The sequence below is a fragment of the Lycium ferocissimum genome, chromosome 4, assembly GCF_029784015.1.
Source record: "Lycium ferocissimum isolate CSIRO_LF1 chromosome 4, AGI_CSIRO_Lferr_CH_V1, whole genome shotgun sequence".
Classification (NCBI taxonomy): domain Eukaryota; kingdom Viridiplantae; phylum Streptophyta; class Magnoliopsida; order Solanales; family Solanaceae; genus Lycium; species Lycium ferocissimum.
Window position 1 is genome coordinate 45,227,006 of NC_081345.1, and position 11,137 is coordinate 45,238,142.

At 32.9% G+C, this 11,137-nt stretch overlaps 1 pseudogene; it reads right to left on the bottom strand.

Annotated features, from left to right (window-relative positions):
• Positions 1-217: 217 nt before the first annotated feature.
• On the bottom strand, positions 218-7,374 carry LOC132053260 (protein DETOXIFICATION 18-like; annotated as a pseudogene).
• Positions 7,375-11,137: the final 3,763 nt, after the last annotated feature.

The window sequence follows — 11,137 nt, forward strand, 5'->3', positions numbered from 1 at the left end:
TTGTATTCAAATAACATAAGTGCAAAAAAATATAGGGATATTCAGCTGTATTCAAATTCACTATATTTATTTGTATACAAAAAAACCTCCTTCGAAATACAGGCGAAAAATACATAAAGAAACACTGAATTTTACACTAAAAAAATAACGAATACACTCAAATACATTCAGATCTGAGATAGAAGAAAATAAGATATACTCAGATTTGAGATACAAGAAATAAAATACGCTCAGATTTGAGATACAAGAAATAAAATACACTCGATGTAAAATACACCGCCGGCAACGGCAACAATCTGCTACAGCTATGTTGTCGCGTCTGCCCCTGCTTGTCATCGTCTCCGTCGTTCGGTAAGGATCCAACCGAAAACCATTTCTTTCTATATATTCAACACAAATACAAATACATCTCAAGCAACAACAATGATAATCTCCAGCAGGCAACTCCCAAACTTTTGATTCCGGCAAACACGTCACCGGAAAATACACTCAGATCTGAGAAATACACTCAGATCGTGTCTCTAGAGAATACACTCAAATCCTTCGTGGAGGGCAGTACCCAGGCTGGCGGCTGTGGTTGCGCATAGATGGAAGTTGCGAAGATGGTGGAGGAGGAAGAGGCGGAAGCGCCGCTTCGGTTGACGAGGAGTAGAGGAATTGGGAATTATGGGTTTTGAATTTTGATGCAGGGAAAGGAACTGTATGTTCTTTGTATTAGTTACATTGTGTAATTGAAATACAATATTTAGCTACAAGATGTAATTAAAATAAAGTTTAGTTACTAAATATAAATACCTCTTATATGTTCTCTACACCACATAAATTTTCCTTTTTTCTTTGACCTAACCTTATTGGGCCGCACATAATACGCCCACAATCAATAATGGCAACAAGCCCACCAATGGCCAATAAGCAAGTGATTCTCATTAACTCATGCTTAAGCTTGAAGTTCATTTTCTCTATTGCACTTTGTTGAGGCTTCCACTTTTTCCCATCTGATCAACAATGTCAATAGCAATAAGCCAGAAGCTTGCTAGCAAGCTAGCATTACATTTTTTTTTTTTCAAAAAAATTAACCACATATCAAGCCCATCCATAAACCTTGCATTACTAAATCGATCTAAATTTTTTTTTTTCAAAAAAATTAAGAGAGTGTATTAACTCTCCATGACGTGACAACTTTATCCAATGAAAACGTGACACGTGGCGGATCTCATAATAACCATTTTCATCTCCCGCCCCCCCCCACACAACTGGCCGCCGCACCACCTTGTCGTCTCCCCCCACCCCACCAATAATTTATTTCTTTACCTTATTAGTCTATCAATGTCTTTACAAGACCCACGCTACCTTTAATGAAAGGTGAGATAAAAAAGTCATTTTCAAATTACAATTCGTAGCTGTACTTTCATTTTTTCCGGTGAACAAGATGGTAATACTTTCTCGTATCTAAAAATGACAAAAAATGATGGTAAAAAATAATCCAATTCAAAAATTAATTTTATATAAATAATTAAAAGAAATGTGTTATAATGAAGAAGTAGAAGAAGAAGAAGAAGAAGAAGAAGAAGAAGAAGCAAAACTCTCCCTTGGAGAACAAGAAGAAGAGAAAAAAAGAAAACGCGAGAAGTGGAGAACAAGAAGAAGAGACAAAAAAGAAAACGTACAGTGGAGAAGTTGAGAACAAGAAGAAGAGAAAAAAAAAAAAAGAAGAAGCTAGGGAAAATATGTAGAGAAAAAAAACAGAGAGGGTGGCTGGGGGTGGGTTAATTTTTTTTGAACCTTTAAAGAGCGGGCAAGGATGAAAGCCTCGTGCCCAACAAAACCATCAATTGTACTCCAACTTTATGTATTTTGATGTAGCTACCTTTTCCAAATGGTAATTTACAAAATCACTGGGCGAGACTCTCTCCTCCTTGTTTGCGCAACAACATTAGGAGAAGAAGCTATGTAAGAAAAAATGCTATTGTAGCTATTACTCCAACTTTAATATATAAATAAATTAAATTAAAAGGTAGTTATTATCAATAATTACCTCTTAGAAGAAGCTACACCAAGTAAAAATTCCAAAAATTAATACTTCGTTCAATTAACTACAACCCAATTTCTATTCAGTTGCGATTAGATATATTGAAACTCAAAAGGATACTATTAAAGCAATTGAAAGTTTGTGAAAAATATGATATGAGACACGTGATATCACAAGCCTTAATACGGAATAAGTTCAACTGAGCCCAATATTAAGTTATCTAACAATTAGTATAAAACCACCGAAGGCTTGTGAAAAAAACGTATGATACGAAATAAGTTCAACCGAACCCAATATTAGCATGACAGTAAAAATATCAGGGACATCCTATTTGGACACCATTATTTAATTTGTACCTACTTTTTATTAGAACTTTTGCACGTCTATTCACTTCGGAATAACATCAGACATCGCAAAGTTGGCTTGATGCCTGAAGTTTCATATGACTGAAGTTCAGACATTTTTGCCTAAAATTCAGGCAAAAATGACTGAAGTTCAGATAAAAATGACTGAAGTTCAGACAAAAATGAATGAATTTAGCCACATAGAGCTAAAGTTTAGGCAAAAATAATGGAACTGCAGTCATATGTGTCTAAACTTCAGCCATATGAAGTTAGGCTTTGTCAACCCTAACTTCAAAACACTGCATATCTGAAACTATTTCAAAGTGGATAGACTTGCAAACTTTTAGGCACCGCGGATATGACTTTGTGTTACCAAGATTGTATCTATGTACTTCAGCCCATGATAAAAGCAAATATCTAATTAAGAGAAAATGGGTTGAAATCAGAAATTGGAAGTTAGAAACATGGAAAAGAACTGAATGTATATGGATGAGGAAAATTAGAATTGAAGACGGAATATTAACTAATTAATGCGAAAGAAAAATTTTCGTTATTTATTCGATCATCTGTACGACCTCAACCAAATAAGAAAATATTAAACTTCTGAAAACGTTTATTAATGACAATAGTTATATAAATTATATATTATACTACTCCTATATAATAATATAGTATAGTATTTTGGGACCTTGAGTATTTGGGACCTAAAGCAATGGCTTTAGTACTTTATTTATCGTTCAGTTTCACTGTGTCGCATAGATATATTACGTAAAAAACCACAAATGTTTTAACAAATACTATAATCTGAAATTATTATTTCAAAATATAATGAGTTTACTATAAATAAAAAGTTTAAATTTTGAATCCATTTCTTGAGAGGAAATAGAAAGAATATCAGCATGGCATGCACTTAAATTACCTGAGCATGTAGGTTGAACTTGAAAGCAAGAAGGCCAGCTATTGGCATGCCAATGAAATATAATGTAGCCAAGTTGATGCACATAGCCAAATGCTGCCATCCACATCCCCTAGCCACCCCTAATGATCAATTCAATTACAATTTATCCTTTAGAAAGGTCATGTATATGTTGAATGCAAAAACTAATAGTACTCTTTGTCATTTTGTATAACAGTAGTTGACTAGATATGAAATTTAAGAATCTGACCTGATAAAATTCCTTGAAAGAGATCGAATACAAAGGAGATCAAGAGAAGAGGTGTCATGGTGGCAAACTTGTTTATTATTTCTGGGCTATCAGTGAAGAGGCCAGCCCAAGCATTATGACCAAAAAATAGAGCCGAATCAACTATAAGAACAGGAAGAACAGATAGCTTGAGAGTCACAACCATAGCATGTTTAGCTTTGTCAGGATTTCCAGCTCCTAACTCATTTGCCAGCCTGGTGCTGCATGTATTTTAGAATGCACATTAATTTGGTGTTAACAACAGCTAGTAACGGAGCCTGAAGTTCTAATAAGGAGATTGAAAAAAACGAAAAAAATGATATATAGTACTTTGAAGCTTACTTTATATTAAAAGGATTCAACAATGTTTATATATGTACGAGAAAAAATATTTTTACCTACTTATAAAATTTGATTTCTGGACGAAGGATTCAATTGAACACCCTTAATTGTTTACCTTTAGCTCCGCGATTGCATTCATCGTAAATAATTGTTACATTATTTATGCATGTTAATCAGTTGTAGTATGTCACCCACCTTATCTTTTAGTAAGTATCTAAAATTATGATATAGGGATACCTATCATTATTTCTTATGCGACCAGACAACGTAAAAAGTTCTCTTATGCTGTCGGCATATAATAGTCAAGCTCATTTTTACACTATTAGGTCACCCAAAAGATCATATAAATTGGGGTTTGCAATCATGAAATTAAGGCAAAGTCACCCGCTACAACATGTAAATGTGGTGTGGTAGTGTAAAAAAATCTTTATACAATCAGTGAATTATATGAGTTAAATTCATAATTGTTTTTAATACGACACTATCAACATATAAAATGACACTATCAACATTCATGGTCACATTACCTTGCAGCTGCACTCAGACCATATGACACCATGTAGGCAATGGCTTCAGTATTAACACTGTCAAGTCACAATCCAAAGAGATTGGTGTCAGGTAGACTAAATTTAGCCTTTTAGAATGTGAGAAAGTTATGGTCTAAAGCAATGAAGCTTAATTACCTGATTGCAATTAGGGAAGTAGTTGTTTCTGAGTTTGGCATCAAACCAGCAAATAACACAAGAAGCTCAAGAGACCAGTACTCCAAACTGTATACATCAAATTGGGAAATTTTGGTTTCAACCAAAAAGAAAATAGTTAGAAGCACCTCTATTTTAAATAGAATTCATATTTCATTCATCTGGTCGAGAAGAAAGCGGAACTAGCTGCTTATTCTAGTGAAGGAGATTATTTTATTCAGAATCTCATAATTCTCTGAATATGTACTCCACAATTATCCACTCCAAGAAAATAGGTAGAAGCCCCTTTAACTTATAATAAGGCGCATAACCTACTTTAACTAGAAACTTGAAAATCTATTCTTATATATTTAACTATACAAATCATATTGAGACATGAAATAAATAAACTAATAAGACATAACAAATTAAACGTAAACAATTTTGGTTTCCTACGACTTTGAATTGGTCTTCCAACATCTAGTACATTTAATTAAATTAGAAATCATATATAAAAGGATAGACTAGAAATCTCTGGTAAAATGCCCTGTATAATCCAAGAAAAAGTACATTACATAGACCAATTAGGATTGACGACTTACCCTTCAGTGAGTTTGATAATAGACATGTGGATCATGTTGCACGTAAAATACACAAACTCACGAACGAAGGGGTTGGGTTAGGTGCGTTTTCAATATAATAAAGTACACTACATAGTCTAATTAAGGATTGACGACTTACCCATACAATGACTTTTGTAGTAGATATTTGGATCACTTCAAATACACGACCTAAGGAAGGGTTTGGATCGGATTAGGAGACTTTTAAATGTAATTCTTTTCCTGTATTTGACTTGGATAGTGACGAGTTTTACTAGTGTAAATATATGGATCGCGCGCTTAATTCAACCATAAAATCTAACTCATGAGGCAAGGATTGTCCAAAATCACATAAGCGACTAATTTCACATCTGACAACCAATATGGGGCTTCTAACACCACACACACACGCCTCTAACTAAACATCTTGAGCGTAGACAATATAACATGGGGACCCAACATAGAGGAGACCAAGAATTGAGATTAGTCTGTCTTTAATACCACGTGAAGGAATGAATTATATAGACCTAATTCAACTCTAAAAGCTAGCTTATGAGAGGAGGATTGCTCAAAACCATAGACCACAACCCATTCTCTCAACCGCTATGGGACTTAACAACTAGGATAACAAAATTAACTTATATGAGGTTACTTACCATATCATGGCAGCAGAGGGCAAAGCCAACTTCAAGTTTATGAGGATATGATGAAACGACACGAACAAGAGACCATCCCTCCAGATGTGGCTGAATCTCTTCGAGAAAAACATGTATACGCCCAACATGAGAACCGAAATCCAAATTGAAATTGAAGCTGCTAATGGTGCTCCTTAAAAACCAAGACTTGTCCAATGAACCAAGCCATAGGCAATGCCAATGTGTATAACTAAAGATCCAATTGAACACACAACCAGAGGCATTATAATTGATTGTGCTTGAAGAAATGCCAAAACATTTTGCAAGAAGCCATATGCAAATAATCCTGGTTTGAGGAATTTCAAGAACACCCCTGCTTCTTTTGCTATGTCAGGATCTTGATGAAGTAAAATGAGAATCTTATCAGAATACCACCAGATAATAGCAATTGTTGTAGAAAATAAGAATGATATGATGCATGATATTTGAAGATGTATCCCCATCATATTGTACATTTTAGCTCCATACCCTTGGCCGCATAATGTCTCAAGTGCACCACTTAAGCCAACCTATGTTAGAGATTTCATTAGCAGTGTCGACATTTAAGAAAGTCAATAAATAAATAAATTGAAATAATAATATATTATAATAAACTGAAACTCAAAAATATAATATGTGTCGACGAGATTTTATAAGCTTTGTCTAAGCCGTCTGCACTACTATAAATTGGAATTAGCTAATATCAGTTGCTAAAAAAAAATACTATTTAGTGGTATATAAATTTGTATCGCTAAATAGTATTTTTTAATAATCCGTTACCAATAACCCCTGCTAGTCGGTAAATAAAATTAGTGGTAAATTTTGCTGTTTAGCAATGAAATATATTCGACGCTAGAGTGATTTTTTAGTGAAATGCAACCAAAAAGAGAAAAAAGAAGTTCCTAAGGTAGTGCTTTAGCCATTTGTTAATATATGCAGTTCTCCAATAAAACTTGAACACTCTCATACAGTCAGAACCTCTCTCTATAACAATAATCCTTTATAATCACATTTTATTATAACACTCAAGTTTTATTTGAAATCGATTTTAATTTTCATGTCATGTTATACTATATGTTTGATATATATAACAACAATATTTCGCAATAAAAACAAAAAAAATATCCATACAAACGACGCTGTTATAGAGATATTTAACTCAGTATATAAATTATGTATTAAGAGGAAATAATATTTGGATGCATACCATGAAAGACAAACCAGAGACCTCAGCCCATGAATTACCAAGATTTGAGGCAGCAAGTTCAAGTTTGCCAAGATGACCAGCAAACATGACTGAGACAAGGTTGATGAAGTAGAAACAACTTGTCACAACAATCATTGGCAAAGAGAAGAGTATTTGATCCTTGGCTTCTTCAACATCTATTACCTTATTAATAGTAATCCACCATTTGTTTGTGTCCCAGGATGCTGGAGGTAACATGGGACTTTTGGGATTGCTTGATGATGAGCTATCCATAGTCATCTCACTATATTACGATAGAAGTATACTATTCTTGTTTCCTTCTTTGATCACCACTATTCCTCTTTATATATATTGAGGATGTAATAAATTTCTTATATATATATAGTATATATTATCAGACTATCAGTACGTAATTTAAGTTGTTATAGAATAAGATGTTACTTGTCATTTATTTTAGGTTCACTCAATATTGAAGACGTACGAGGAAGCCAATTCATTGATGACATGATGGTAAGTGGTAACGAATTTATGTCTAAAGCCACGTGAAGAATTGGACCATCCAAGTTCGCCAAGTAACTTACAACTAAATGATAAGGGTTATGAAAATCCACGAGAAGCCACATGGCGTATTGTATATCGGCCAAAAGTGTACAGATTTTGGAACACCATTTAAATCATATTAGTAGCGCGTGTAAATATTTACAAGTTTACTCTATTTGAATGACTTATCTGAAGTTAGGCTTGACAAAATCAAAATTTAGGTAATATATATATATATATGACTGAAGCTCAAATACATACAGCTGAAACTCATTTATTTTTGCTTGAACTTTAGGCACATATGGCTGCAGTTCCGTCATTTTTGTTTGAGCTTCAGCCATATATGGCTGAACTCCGTCATTTTTGTCTGAACTTCATCCATTTTTTCCTAAAGTTCATGCACATATAATTTGAGTTAGTGTAGTTCGCCAAAAATTTAAAGAAAGTAATCGTGAACTTCACCATATAAACTTCAAACGCAGATGAACAAGTTATTCTGAAGTGGATAGACGTACACAAATATTAAAACTGGGTTCATGTTAAATAGCGGTGTCCAAATAAGATACCTCGTAAAAAATTTACAATGAAATCAAAAAGATATCTTGTTACTCTTCCATTCTCTTTTACAAGTTCAGCATACTAAAAATAATCTTTTTCCTTTTACTTGTTCATTTTAACAAATAAAGAGAGATGTATCATTTTCTTTCAACATTGCCTTATTATTAAGTACACACACCTTTTTATTATTGCTTTGTTAATAGGATTTTAATTACCATTTGTAAGAATAATTTGGTCAGATAAATTCTTAAGAGAAGTACAAAGTTAATATTGAACTAGTAAAAGAAACGATCGACGAGATTAATAAGTAGTTTCGTTTTTCTATTCTTGACAAAAAAAGAAGGTTGTATAAATATTAAATTGCATAGTATAAATATTAAATTGCACAAGAGACAAAGATTCAGATTAAGTATATTATTTTCCTTTCTCATGTTAACATTTGCTGAGATAAAATCTAGACAGTAATATTGTGAAAAATCCACGTAAAATAAGAGTCCCAAGTCCAAGAAACAGAGACTCAAACACATTGTGGTCAATTGACTTGCTTATTTAGCTCCTTAATGGTTTTACTACATAGACTAGACAAATACATATCCAAATCTATGTTAGGTCGGTTTATCTAAGCATTATTAACACAACACAAATTTCCGATAGAATTTTCTGAGAAAATTCATCGGAAATTGGCTTGTCAGAAATGTTTTCTACGAATTTTCCTTCGAAAATTCATTTTTTTTATAGTGAATTTGGCTTTGCAAAAATAAACGTTGTCTCATTTATTTCTTTTTTTTAATTATTCAGAAGATAATTATAGTATATATTAATAACTAATACTCCTATGTCATAGCAAAATACAGGATGATCCTGGATTTTATAGCCAGGTAAATTTACATACAAGCTATTTGATATATGTCTGCCTTCATAGTATCGTAAGCAAATATAAAAGGAACTGGTAAATAAAAATGTCACCAAAAAGCATAAGGAACAAGAGGGTAACTTGGAGGATTTCCTACGCGTTTTTGTCATCTTTTTTATTTTTATGAACTATATTAAACATCTCCCAATGGGAATTGAAAGAGAAAGTGAAAGAGGCAGATAGTAGTAGTAATTAATTTTGATCCCCACATTTTCTCACATTTTTATTTGGACCAGCTTCAGCCTTGGAGCACGTGTCATGTCCGTGAAATTGGTGGAAGGAGAAGGAGAAAATGATTAAATTGGAACGTAGCTTAAAGGCTTATTTCACGTGAATTATTTTCAACAAGAGGGGAATTTAAAATAATGTTTGATTAAACATTTGACTGAATTTTTGAACCTTTTTTTTTTTTTTTTTTTTTTTTTGAAGATGAGTTCAAGTTTAAAAGAGTGGTTTTATCTAAAATTTTCAAGTGAATTGCCTTTTCACTCACAGAACTTGAAGATAAGGGTGTAATATTGCACTAGACTCGTCAAAATTTCATAACGACAACAGGGGTAACAACGTGGGTCAAGGTTGGTTTTGGATTTTTAAACACCAAACCAAACCAATCGCGCGTCGCTTTTTAAATTTATACACCAAACCGCACAAAAATAGTCTTAATACAATACATATAACTTTTACTTCAAATACTCAAAGATACAACTATATAATTAAAGTGTTTCTTAAGAAAATAACACAAAATGTGAGAAGAGTGATGACATTGTATTAAAATATTCAACAAAACTAATAAAATCGGTTAAAATAAATATTGCTAATTAACAAGCTATAAAGAAAATGACCATAATCTAAAAATACTAAGTCATGCTAAAATAAGCACGGCTAATAAGTATTAATTATGACAAAGAAAAAAACTTAAGTTATGTATTTTCACTCGTAAACTAAATCAATGAATAGATATCAAATGTATAGTTCGATTAAATACGAAAAAATTTATTACAAATAAAATTTTTTAAAATATTTAAAAGTTTGATAATATCGGGTTGGTTTGGTTCGGAGACTAAAAATGCTTACTTTTGGCAACATTTAAAAAATCAAAACTATCTAAGTGATACTTAGTATGTCTATCAAATGTATAGTTCCGATTAAACTCACAATTTTAAATCTATTATCGGATATAAAAGCTTACTTTTGACAAATTTAAAGAATCAAAACTATCTAAGTGATACTTAGGGAACTATTTTAAATCTATTATCGGATATAAAAGACCATTTTTTCATAATAACAACATTTAATTGCGTGAAGTTTCAGTTTTCCAGTTCACTTTGTGTAGGCTTCTATAAACCCGTTTTTCACATTTATCAGATGCAACTTTCCCCATCAACATGCAGCAAATTGGACCAATTAAAATAAATAAACAGTAACCCCTAAATGCGTGTCCCCTTTTTACTAGTTCAACTATCATCGATTTTTCTTTTATGCACACTATGTTTAATGATTTTATTTCGATAAATTATTCACACCCAAGTTTCATAGCCTTTGGTTTGCTATTTCTATCATGATTTTTCTACCCCAAAGGGAGAGATACTTTCTTTTTGAGCCAGTTCTGGGCCAGGAGGGATTTGAACTCTCGACTCCGTGGTTGGTAGCTACGTGTTTTAATCCTCTGAGCTAAAGTCCCTAGCCCATCTCCACAGGTTTTTTCCTTCCCAATAAGATTTCAATTTGAAATTTTTAATTAAGAGTAGGGAAATCTCATTCTAGTCAGTCTATTTCCATCAGCCGGCCGGTGGGAGCAAGAAGTTTGGGATATGTTTGGTATATCTTCCATCAATCATCCGGATCTACGCCGCACCAAGAAATGACCCGAAATTGGATCTCGGTCTATTTGAGACTGTTCCTTTTAATCGTAACCAAAGATGTTTTCTTGTCTCTTGTTTCCCTCAAACTCTGTAGGTAATTCGAGACAATTCAAGAAGAATAAGATAAGCTAACACAAAAAACTTGAACATTGACAATAGAAAATTGAATACTACCATTCTTTCGCGTTGAATCTCATGATACACG